This window comes from Hyperolius riggenbachi, chromosome 10 (genome assembly GCF_040937935.1).
Source record: "Hyperolius riggenbachi isolate aHypRig1 chromosome 10, aHypRig1.pri, whole genome shotgun sequence".
NCBI classification, from domain to species: domain Eukaryota; kingdom Metazoa; phylum Chordata; class Amphibia; order Anura; family Hyperoliidae; genus Hyperolius; species Hyperolius riggenbachi.
Genome location: NC_090655.1, coordinates 48,093,877 through 48,106,891, shown reverse-complemented (window position 1 = coordinate 48,106,891; position 13,015 = coordinate 48,093,877).

The window sequence follows — 13,015 nt, the reverse complement described above, 5'->3', positions numbered from 1 at the left end:
GAAAAAACGTAATTTTGGTCTTTACCTGTTTACTATGTGAATCCATAGGTGTGTTACAATGCGTCCTCCGTTGCATTCCGCCTCAAAAGTATCTTTTATATTCCCCCCAGGCTACGACCCGACCCCACAGCACGGGTCGTCTCCTATGCCACATTTAAGATGGCCGCCGCAAAGATCCACGGCTGCGCAGTACGCATGGCGGAGAGTGCGGCTGCGCAGCTCTCCACCCTCGCCCAGCCGCGTACTCGCTGTTAGCGTCATCCTACTGTGACAGCGGGCGCGCTCACAGCGAGGGCGGAGAGCTGCGCAGCCGCAGTCTCCGCCATGCGTACTGCGCAGCCGCGGATCTTTGCGGCGGCCATCTTGAATGTGGCATAGGAGACGACCCGTGCTGTGGGGTCGGGTCGTAGCCTGGGGGGAATATAAAAGATACTTTTTCGCCTCGTAAGTCCTTTAAGGACGGATTCAGGTTAAGAACGAGCAGACAGTCCCTATCTCGTTCGTTAACCGAGGACTACCTGTACTGTACATTTCCCTGATGTCTAGTGCCCCTTTCTAATCTATACACTTCCCTGGTGTCTATTGGTTCTTCTCCCACCCCTAAATAGTTCCCTGGAGTCTAGTGGTATCACTCGCACCCCTAAAACAGTTCCTTGGTGTATAGTGACACCCCTCCCTCCCCTATACATTTATCTGGTGTCTACTGCTTTCCTCCATATGGCTTGCTTCCCCGGTGATCTAGGGCTTTACCTCCATTATAGCTTCCATGGTGGTCTGTAGTCGGCCTCATTTGATGGTTCTGCGGGCAAATGTTTGACATAAAAATATTACTAAGAGGTACCACAGACATTTCAGATCTCTTTCTGCTGTAATTAGAGGGGTGGAACTGGATTATGTGGCAGGATCTGCCCATGTCTCATCACAATCTCCACCCAGCTGACAGTTAAATGTATGTGCTACAGATTCACAAGTGTCCTTCAATGCTGATGCATCTGTTAGCCAATTGGACCTGGCTCCACTCCTTTGTACTTTTAACAATGAACTATCTATCAACATTCTGGGACTTAAGGTGCCCATACACTCGTCAGATTGGCAGCAGATAGATAAGAAATGCATCTGATGATCTATCTGATGCGTTTTTAGAACATTTTTTACCAGGATAGAATTCCAATAGATTTCAGTTTGAAATCTATTGAAATTCGATCTGATGGCATTTTTTTGCCATCAGATTTCCATTAAGGCCAATGCAAACTGATAAGCAATCTCATCAGATCAACCTAAATTTTCCACCCTGCAAGTTCGATGGAAATCCATTGAAATCGATCGAAATCGGCCGTCGATCGGTCGATTGGCCAACCGATTTGCAATCGATTGATCGATCGATCGGGATCGATCGGTCGGACAGAAAATCGGCTGAGTGTATGGGCTGCTTTACAAATTCCAAAAACACACAGTATTTCCGTAGACTGCTCAGACCTTATCCAGTTACTATTTCAACTTTTTATTCCTATTATTTTACTATATCTGATTCTGATACCTAATCTTTGTAATTTTTTCTGTATTCTTTTTTATGCACTATTTTGTAATAAAATAAACAATTAAAAAACATCATTTGTTTAAGGGCTTGTTCTGAATCTCCTCTGCATAGCATCCTGCTTTCCGGAGAGAATGTTACCATAACTGTTTTTATAAATATATATTTTTATATCTAGAGAGGTTGCTGAAATAACCCTTTTTTTTCTACAGGACTAGCTAGAGTTAAAAATTTATCTCCACGCGCCAATGCAAAGTGGTGACAGCTTACCTGATTTCTATATGAGATTGCAGATTGTATCGATTGTACATACAATTAAAATTGTATTGTGTGTTGATTTCCCAACCAATCCAAAAGGTTACTTTGTCTGCAGTGTTAAAGTGGACCTGAACTCTTACACAGGACAGGTGAAAAACATAGAGAAATGCACCCTGTATGTATTTAGAGAGTTTAGCCTGTCTAATTCCCCCTCATCTGTGTCTAATCACAAATGTAATTTGATCTCTCCCCTTTGTCATCTGACTGCCACGGCAGATAAGCTCATTTTAAAGCACAGGATGTTAACAATATGGCTGCTTCCATGAAATCAGGAAGTAGAAACAGAGATGATTTATTGCAAGATTGGTATCAGTTGTAACAAAAATATTTTTCTTTACAGGAGTTATCAGGCAAACATAAAGCAAATTAAATGGCCGACCTGCGGCTGTTCACCACTATAACCTGAGCAGGATCGCATATTTTTTTTTCGTTCAACACCCTTCCCTGGCTCTGCAATTTGGGCCATTAGAATTACATGCCCCGGAAGTTATTCAGCCTTTTCATTATGCGACCTTCCCCTTTCCTTTATGTGGAATGCACGGGGAAGTTGGTCCGCAATGCGCACTTCCGTTCTTTCAGTCACAGCTGCACACGCGTACTAGAGCCCAGGAGGAGTTTGAGCTTGCCTTCGTCATTCGCAAGCCAAACCTTCCGCTTCAGCTGCCGCCCACTAAACACTCCCACTGCCTTCATTCAACTCCCTTCAGCCTCCGCCAAGCCTGGTTCGCGCTCCCAGCACAGATCAACCGCGCAGGAGATGCGCAGGCAGGCGGAGGCTAAAGGTGCGTACACATGCCGGACTGGATGAAACAACGGGTCCGTCGTCACCTCCCGCTGGGCGGGCGTTCCAGCGATAGTCCGGCGTGTGTACAGTCTGTCTGCAGACTGATACGGCTGTTTCTGAGCAATCCGCCGGGCGGATCGCTCGGTGTTAGAATGGCCCAGTCCAGATCTAAATCCAATCGAGAATCTGTGGCAAGATCTGAAAACTGCTATTCACAAACGCTGTCCATCTAATCTGACTGAGCTGGAGCTGTTTTGCAAAGAGGAATGGGCAAGGATTTCAGTCTCTAGATGTGCAAAGCTGGTAGAGACATACCCTAAAAGACTGGCAGCTGTAATTGCAGCAAAAGGTGGTTCTACAAAGTATTGACTCAGGGGGCCGAATAATTACGCACACCCCACTTTGCAGTTATTTATTTGTAAAAAATGTTTGGAATGATGTATGATTTTCGATCCACTTCTCACATGTACACCACTTTGTATTGGTCTTTCACGTGGAATTCCAATAAAATTGAAGCATGTTTGTGGCAGTAATGTGACAAAATGTGGAAAACTTCAAGGGGGCCGAATACTTTTGCAACCCACTGTATATATCCACAACAGGTAAACTAAAACTGGCAATGTCAGAGAAGAATATACACGACGTGATATAAACAATCATATAAAAAAATCCAGACATGAATTGAAAAGACTATAAAAAACGGTGTTACACTGATAGTGTACATAAATAAGTAATTGATATTGAAGGCAAAGTAGTGAGATGAGGTGAGATTGGATAGAGAAACAGATTGTACCAGAGAGTAGTAGATACTGTGTCTAAAGGAATGCAGAGGTAGAAAAAATAGCAAAGTAAGTCTCCGTGCTGGAGATCCATGTTAGGAGGGTATAGTGATGGCAAAGGACAGGCAGGCTTACCAGTGGGAGACCTGGGGGGAGAGAGCTGAGCGCGAGCTACCCAAAGCCATCGCGATTCGCCGCTCACTGGCAGCTTCTTCCGGGCTGACCCGGGTAGCTGTTTTTCCCGTTCATTGATCTTCGGGCGAGCGGGCGGTGGCGTGCACAAGCGCCGGAGCGCGCGCACGAGCGAGCGGGAGAGCAGACAGCGGCGGGAATGCGTATATCTACGCCTCGGGCGGGGAAATTAACTTAAAAGGGGCGTAGATATACTGTACCTGGGCGGCGAAGCGGTTAAACAATACTAGTTGCCTGGCAGCCCTGCTGGCCTATTTGGTTGCAGTAGTGTCTGAGTCACACCAGAAACAAACATGTAGCTAATCTTGTCAGATCTGACAATAAGGTCAGAAACACCTGATCTGCTGCAAGCTTGTTCAGTGTCTATGGCTAAAAGTAGTGGAAGCAGAGGATAAGCAGGATTGCCAGGCAACTGGTATTGTTTAAAAGAAAATACAAATGGCAGCCTCTATATCCCTTCCACCTCAGGTTCACTTTAAAGCAACTAGCAAGAAAGTATTCAAAATAGTAGTATAATTTTTTACCTACTTTTCAATACTTTTTCAATTGCTAAGTGCTGAAAAGTAATTTTTTAGTGAAAAAGAAAAGTTATCTCCTGGGAGAAAACTCCAGGAGAAAAGTTAACTGGATCAGGCCCATAATGCTGACCACAAAGAAGTTCATTTGGTCGTGTGTAGCACAAATGGTAATTTCGGCACTGCCATAGATCATAATGTAAATTGCTGCCATGGTGGCGCCGACTATATCATTTGGGCGCAGGAGCTTGGCTATTTTACAGACCAACGCAGGCTAATGTCTGAGGTCAACGAGTGGCAGTGTACGGAGTTCGCCTACCATGTAGTTGGACTCCAAGTAGAGCCTGAAGTACAGTTGATCATTCACACATGACCTCCTAGATTTACACTCATTGTTTAATGGCCTTAAAAGTTTACGTGTCAAATCTCAGACTGCTGTATTATTCAAGGAAACAAACCTGAATTGAAAATTAAAATTCAAAATAAAAATATACGCATCATACTTACCTCCTGTGTAGTCTACTCCTCAATCTCTTTCTCCTCTCCTGCATCCTGCTTATCCACTGTGATCAATGGTCCTCCATTTTGAAAATGGCCATTACCCCATAACAACTTCCTGGTAGGCACACTGTTAAACTTTAAACTTTAAAATCTCCCACTTGGGCCATAGGGAAACATGGACAATACCTTGCCCATCAGACAGCAACTGATATATAACTGACAGCAACTGATATATTTCAGTTCTGAGAAAATCTTGTCAGAACTGGAGGGAATCATTGTTAGAAGCAAGTGGTAAGCTTCTGGGAGGAACTGACGCCGAGGCAAGTATGCACTATTCATTTGCAGGTACATCATGTGTTTATTTTAAATAATTTTAATTAGTTCAGGTTCACTTTAACCCCCCTGGCGGTATGAAAAATACCGCCAGGGGGCAGCGCAGCAGTTTTTTTTTAATTTTTTTTTTAAAATCTGCTCAGCGGCATCCCCCCGCCCGCTTCGATCGCCTTCGGCTATCTCCGATCAGAAAATCCCGTTCAAAGAACGGGATTTCCTGGAGGGCTTCCCCCGTCGCCATGGCGACGGGGCGGGATGAAGTCAGCGACGTCAGGACGTCATTGGGAGACCCGATCCACCCCTCGGCGCTGCCTGGCACTGATTGGCCAGGCAGCGCACGGGGTCTGGGGGGGGGGCCGCGCGCCGCACCGGATAGCGGCGATCGGGCGCGCGGCGGCGGCGATCGGGTGCTGGCGCAGCTAGCAAAGTGCTAGCTGCGTCCAGCAAAAAAAAAAATTATTTAAATCGGCCCAGCAGGGCCTGAGCGGCACCCTCCGGCGGCTTACCCCGTGTCACACACGGGGTTACCGCTAAGGAGGTTAAGGCTCTAGTTTTCACTGAATATAGGGTGATGTCATTTATCACACAATTTTCATATTTGATGCAGCTGTTCCAGTGAAATGACCTTTGGGAAACTCAGTCACATGACCCACAGAAAGTACAGAGCCGCCAGCACAGTGGGAGTTTCATACTCTGCACAGAGCCATCCCCCGACCACACCTCCTTCCACTGCATCAAAGGCAAGGGGTAGGCAGAGTCAGCTTTGCACACAAGAAGAGGTTCACCCTCCCAGCTCCTCCCTGACTACCTCATGTGAGTGATGAGAGGATGGTGGGACTTTAGAGAGTTCATAGACTGCTGCTAAAGTAAAGCTGACCTGAAGTGTGTGAAGTAAAGCCTATGGTGGGCTAGAATACCAGTCACTGAATGTCCTGCCGTAGGGGTCCCCCGTTAGAGTAGAGGAAAGATCCGCAGCTAGGACTTCACAAAGATTCTTTATTTAGGACATATCCTAATACAGCCAACACCAACTAGCTAACATGTTTCGGACCAGAGTCCTTAATCATAGCTGATTAACCGTTCCGTTCCTGGTCCCGGTCCTCTGAACTCCGCAGTCACCCGAAAGTTCCTCCGAGCAGTGCAGCTCTGGGAGGCTATTCTGACATCCTGCAAAGAAATTCAAGCAGCAACTCTACACAAACTCACAAGTTCAAAGGTTGCAAGAATTGTAAAACTACTGTAAGGCTTGACAGGTTATGTCCTCACTCAGGGGCGTAGCAATAGGGGTTGCAGAGGTTGCGACTGCATCGGGGCCCTTGGGCCAGAGGGGCCCCGTAGGGCTCTCCCCCAACTACAGTATTAGCTCTCTATTGGTCCTGTGCTGGTAATAATCACTTCTATAGATACTTTGAATAGTGGTAATCATTAACAAACTGTTTCCCATCCCCTTATCGCAGCTCTGACACTGCAGTTGTCATTGGCAGGTTTTGGTGTGTCGTATCAATTATGTATAGAGTGCTTGGGGAACCCCATTGTAAAACTTGCATCAGGGCCCATAGCTCCTTAGCTACGCCACTGTCCTTACTCTATCTCTATCTCTATGCCCCAATCTATTACCAGGGCTCTGAGCCAAGCCCACGTCTTCACCTACAGACAAGCCCCCGTGTGAACAGGACATGTTATTTGTCTCCTGACTACGGTTACCCGCAGGTCTTAACGTGCAAGGCATACAGACTGATATAGAGAAGAATAACCTGTTAGAACCCTAATGAGGCTAGTAACACAGTTCAATAGTTCATCAGTATCACACAGGGTTATTACCTTGGTTCGGAAGGATGATGCTATCAGTGTCGTTTGTCAGTAATGGCAGAGATGACAAGGGCAGACTATCAAGTATCAGGAGAGGGATCAAGCAATTCACATGCAGGGTTCAGGCTATGGGTAAACCAGGTATGAGACAGTTCAGGTAAGGCTTCATGCAAAGGTATTCAACAGGTTATGGATGATTCAGGTTATGAGATAGTTCATGCAGATCTATATGCAGCGTTATTCAACAGATAATAGATGATGCAAGTTATGACACAGTTCCTGCTACTCTGCATGTAAAGTTATTCAAAAGGCGATGGCTGCACCAGGCAGTATGGAATATAGTTCCTCATATGAACTATATTGTATATACTGTATGCAAGTTGTTCAAACGACTGACAGGTATAGTTGGAGTATACTTATCGTCCAGTTCAGACAGCAAGCAAGAAGTATCTAGTAACAGGCAATGGTCGGTCTAGGCGGCAGACAAGAGTATCCAGTAAACATGCAATGGTTGGTCCAGGCGGCAGGCAACAGTTTCCAGTAACTAGCAGAGGTCTGTCCAGACGGCAGGCAAGAGTGTCCAATAACAAGCAAGGTTGGTCCAGGCAGCAGGCAAAGAGTTTCCAGGAATCAAGCAGAGATTAATCACAACAGACAAGGATAGTCAAATACAAGCTGATAAGATTATTTGAACCTTTTAGCAGCCATTTTGTGCTGAGCGGCCATTTTGTGCTCAGCGGCAGCCATTTTGTTCTAAGTGGCCATTTTGTTTCTCTAGGTGCCATTTTCTTTATATTGTAACTTTTATATTACATCAAATTGTACATATTTTATATTTTAAGAAAGCCATTGTGAAGCCAATTTTTATGTGAAGTCATTAGGGAGATTTATGAAATGGTAAGTTCAATTTAAACTGCTATTCTTGTTTTCCACAAACAATATTTTTCTGACCAGTTAACCAAGGTTGAAAAACACCATCTGGCCAGGGAATGATAATTGTTTTCTTTAGTTGTCTGAACAGTGCTAGAACTGCCCAAAACATGAGAACTTAGCCGTAATATTTACTGTATGCAAGAATGATGGACAAGTCATTGATATGAGAAGGTTTAGTGCTCATGAATTATTCTCCGCTCATTATATTAATAGCATTCATTGCCTATCTTTCTTCTATGATGCAAAATACATCATTTTCTTCTTTATAACAGCAGAAAAGTAAATAAACCTTGGAGTGAATCTTGAATGCACATATCAATCTGTGTGTGTTCTTTTCTTACTCCCGGTGCCACCGATTTGACCGATCACCGAGGCCGACTGTGGTGTATGCATGTATATGGTGTGACTGGAGTCTTGAGAAAAACCCACTATGGTTTTTATTACCTAATAGTTTGGTGTCAGAAGTGTTTCGCTGCCAGCAGGACTGCAAAGTACCTACACGGGGTAAGTAGAATGTTTTCTTTTCTACCTCTGCCTCTTGTGTAGGGAAATTCACCCTGCCCAGTGTCTTGGAGAATCATCTTATAATCATTTAGTATAGGGGGTTATACAGCCCTAGGATTTATGGTTTATTGCACCTCATAAGGGAGAGTGCTTGCCGGCTTGGAGTAATGGTAATTGGGATAAGCACCATAATAGGCGGAATGCTTAATAACGGAGTAATGGCCCATACTCACGGGCAGCAAAAGTGGCCTGTCACCAGCACACGTGAGCGTGTGGGCGACGTTCCTCCTCCCCCCGCATACCTCAATGGAGGTTGCTGTCGCTAGTCCGCGTACTCACACGGACTAGCGACAGTTGCGGTGGAGGTGCGGCGGCGACTGTCGCCAGGCGATTGAAACTTTCAATCGCCTGGCGACGGGCGACAGTTCGGGGTGCGCACCCGTGCGACGACCCATACTCACGGGCGACCTGTCGCTGCAACACGCGCGCGCCGCGTGTTGCAGCGACAATTGTAGCCCGTGAGTATGGGCCATAAGGGAGAAATACCTCAGAGTGCAGTTGAAGTTTCACTTTTAAGTGTTAAACTGATCTCTCATCTGAAGCAAAGCAAACGTTAAAAAAAGGGATATAGGAGAGAGACTGAATGATGGGAACGGGGTTTGTATGGCACGGGACTCGGTGGTCAGACAAATAAACTGCTTGCTTATATATATATATATATATATATATATATATATATATATATATATATATATGTTGCAAGCTGCATGAATATATCTGTGTTTTCTGTTTGTTTTAGAATAGTGCATGCTTTGTATTTTTTTTTTTGTTATATTGTCTGTATAGTAGTCTGATGGTAAGCAGACTGTGTGGTGAGTAGTTAGGTTCAGAGCAACCTAAATAATCTACTTTGTCTTTAAAGAGAACTTGAGGTGGGGTTCTGACAATGCAATCCGCATACAGAGGCTGGGTCTGCCTATACTGCCCAGCCTCTATTGCTATCTCAATCCCCCCTAAGCCCCCCCTGCGCTCTGCTATCCCCCATAAATTGGGTTCTCTTTAATCTGTAGGTAGTTTTGTGTCATGTATTACTGTTGATTACATTGTGTGTATAACTTGGTCTGAGGGTAAGCAGATTTTGTTGAAGTAATCTTCAAAGAATCCTTTGTCAGCTTTATACCTATATTTTTTTTATTTGCATGTAGTTCTCTGGTATAATTAGGGGTGATAGAGCATATATGTATTAGATATAATTTTTATAGCGATAATTTGTCTCTATTTTTATCTTGGGCAATAGGTAAAAGTAGCGGAGCTAATTGGTTAGAAGAAGCAGGATTAGCTACGACTGCAGAATTAGACCTTATTTTTGTACAGACTATGATCAATAATATTATAACAGAATGTAAGCAACTTGCTGTGATGGTGATTAATGAATGGATGACATTACCACCAGGTGAATTGATGGAAAAGTTACATTCCAAGGATGTAGCAGGATGTTTTAAAGAATGCATGGCTAAGCCTAAACTTTCATCACAATTTCAGGCCTTAGCAGAAAGTGAAAGGGGAGGAAAAGCCTTTTTTGCAGGTGGAGGAGCCGGAGGTAAAGTAGGGGTAAGGGTCTCTCAAGAATAAATTATAGTAAATATTTTGGGACAAATGTGTGTTATGTGTGTGGAATGGAAGGACACTGGCAGAGAGAATGCCCTAACTGAGGTAATATTGATATGTCTCAAGGTGGCCACGCGCAATATGGACTTAATCCAACATTTTACTCTGGTACATAATCTTAATATGTAAAATTGAAGTTTCAATATTCTTGCTTTTATCCTTTGATAACAGAACTTAGCAGTTTCCTGTGCAGTGATAAATCTATTCTTTTCTCCTGACAAAGATATTATTATTATTAAAATGAATATGATAGCACCTCAAGAAAACCAGGGCTGTGGAGTCGGTCCAAAAATCCACCGACTCCGACTCCTCAGTTTAGGATTCCACCGACTCCGACTCCTCGACTCCGACTCCTCTAATTTGCATATTACAATTTTGTTGATTAAAAGTATGTAACATGAAATTCGTCTCTTACCTGCCAACGCTTAGGAATTTTACAAGACAACTGAAGTGAGAAGGATATGGAGACTACTATATTTATTCCCTTTAGACTAAAACTAGTCCTTGGTAAGAGTACTTGTAAAAGGTACAAACCGGAACAAAGAACATCTATCAGGCCCTAGGCAATGTAAGTGTGGGTACATGTAAGAGTGATGTGCAGGTACTCTGCAGGGGAATGAGGAGATTGTAAACAGACAACACCTCTGTGTTCAATGTGCACAGCATTCTCAGTGGATTCCCTGCAGCTCTGTGGGGAGTGCATATGTAGAGTATAGTACTACTGTGTAACAAAGTAAACCTGAGACAGATGAAATTAAAGTTTTATACATACCTGGTGCTTCCTCCAGCCGCCTTCAGGATAATCAGTCCCTCGTTGTCCTCCTCCACCACCTGGATCTTCTGCTATGAGTCCAGGTACTTGAGCCAGTCGGGCGTAGTGCGCATGCACACACTCCGCCGCCAGGAGCATACTACACCTGTGCAGCACTATTGCGCAGGTGCAGAATGTTCCTGGCTGTGGGAGCGGCATGCGGCCGGACAGCGCTGACTGGCTGAATTACCAGGACTCATAGCAGAAGATCCGGGTGGTGGAGGACAGCGAGGGACTGATTAGACTGAAGGGGGCTGGAGGAAGCCCCAGGTATGTATAAAACTTTACTTTTCATCCGTCTCAGTTACCCTTTAATTTGTAGTCACCAAACCAAATTTTAACAACATATCAAATTATTTGATTTCACCAGCAAAGGGAGTGCATACATTTGCATAAATCAGCATCAATGCAGAATTATTTCCATCTCGTTGACCATCTCTATTAGTGACACAGCTACACATCAGGCTTTATTCTTACAGCATAGATGTTATTTAGTATATATAAGAGATTCCTGTGTACACATCATATATACAGTCACAATCAGATATGTATATCTGACCTTAAAAATACGGGGACTGCTTTATTGAAGCAGCACAAGTAACTAATTTTGATTGGTTTATTTCATTTTTGTGGACTAAGCACAGCTATTACGGTATATATAGTGTATATATACATTATTTTTAATGACTATTACCTGAGAAATAGAAAAATTTATCATATTTTCTATTTTAATTACAGTTACAAATTCATTAGGAGTCGGAGTCGGTGCATTTTTTCCCGACTCCGACTCCAGGCACCCAAAATTGCCCGACTCCACGACTCCGACTCCACAGCCCTGAAGAAAACCTTGACAGATTGAGCGGTCAGAGTCAGAATTACCAGTATGAAAAAGTAGCTACATAGAGGAGTGCCAGATACCTTGTGTTCCTAAACATCTGTCATACTGGGTTTTGTACTATGACCGCCATTAATGTCTGGATAGGTTAATTGTGTTGTGTTATATAGTCCATACCTTTAATCAGTCTCAGAAGTGAAGTAGTGTAAAATGCAGTTATTGTCATTATCCATTCCTCAATAATATCAATGGGAAGATAGAAATGTATTATAAAGTGATTCTTAAGCCATGGTAACAATATCAGGAAAAGAAACTGTATGATTCATATGTTTGATTTCTAATGGAAATCATTGGTTATTTTTGAAATTTGTAATGTGTTTATTAACCTTTAAGTATTTCTTTGAAGTTGATATTATTGGATGAGGAATGTATGTGGATTGGCTATAAATATAAGTTGTGTGCTGAATTTGTTCATAGCGTGTCTGTTAAATCCTTGTTGGTTAAAAGATTGAGGACAGTGATGTGTATTTAAAGGGGCACTATGGCGAAAAATTGTAGAATTTAAAATATGTGCAAGCATATACAAATAAGAAGTATGTTTTTTCCAGAGTAAAATGAGCCATAAATTACTTTTTTCCTATGTTGCTGTCACTTACAGTAGGTAGTAGAAATCTGACAGAAGCGACAGGTTTTGGACTATTCCATCTCTTCATAGGGGATTCTCAGCAAGGCTTTTATTCTTTATAAAGGTATTCCCTAAAGAGGATTTAAACAATGATGCGGGCCAGCTTCCCTGCTCGCCGCACACTTTTTTTTGGCAGTTGGACAGAGCAACTGCCATTCACTAAGTGCTTTTGAAAATAAATAAATCCCTGAGAATCCCCCCATGAAGAGATGGACTTGTCCAAAACCTGTCGCTTCTGTCAGATTTCTACTACTTACTGTAAGTGACAGCTACATAGGAGAAAAGTAATTTATGCCTCATTTTACTCTGGAAAAAGCACACTTCTTATTTGTCTATGTTTTGCACATATTTTAAATTCTACAATTTTTCGCAATAGTGCCCCTTTAAGAAAGCGTGTTGCATGCTTATGTTTACAGAGAATGTGTGTTTAGTATTGGGCTGACTGTATATAGAGGAATATAGTATTTCTGAAGTGTATTGTATTGTGTGAATGTCCAGTGATGCAAGGAAAGAACCGAGGGAGGTGGAAGTTGGGTGTCTGTGGGATTGTAGATGATTATGAATAAGTGAATTATGAAAAAGATCCTCATCTCCTTTTTACATAGTGATGCAAGCTACAGCCCAGTTAGTGAAACCCCTTTTTCTCTTCGGAATAACAAGTGAAATGTAATTATTATTCTTCTGACGGCAAAGCATATTTTTTATAATGACTGTGCCAGGGGGTTGTTTTTTGTTTTCTTCGCAGGCCCTCCTTTTCTTAACCATTAATGTACTGATAGCTCTCCTTCCTAAGATCAAAAATGAAACTGTTTTT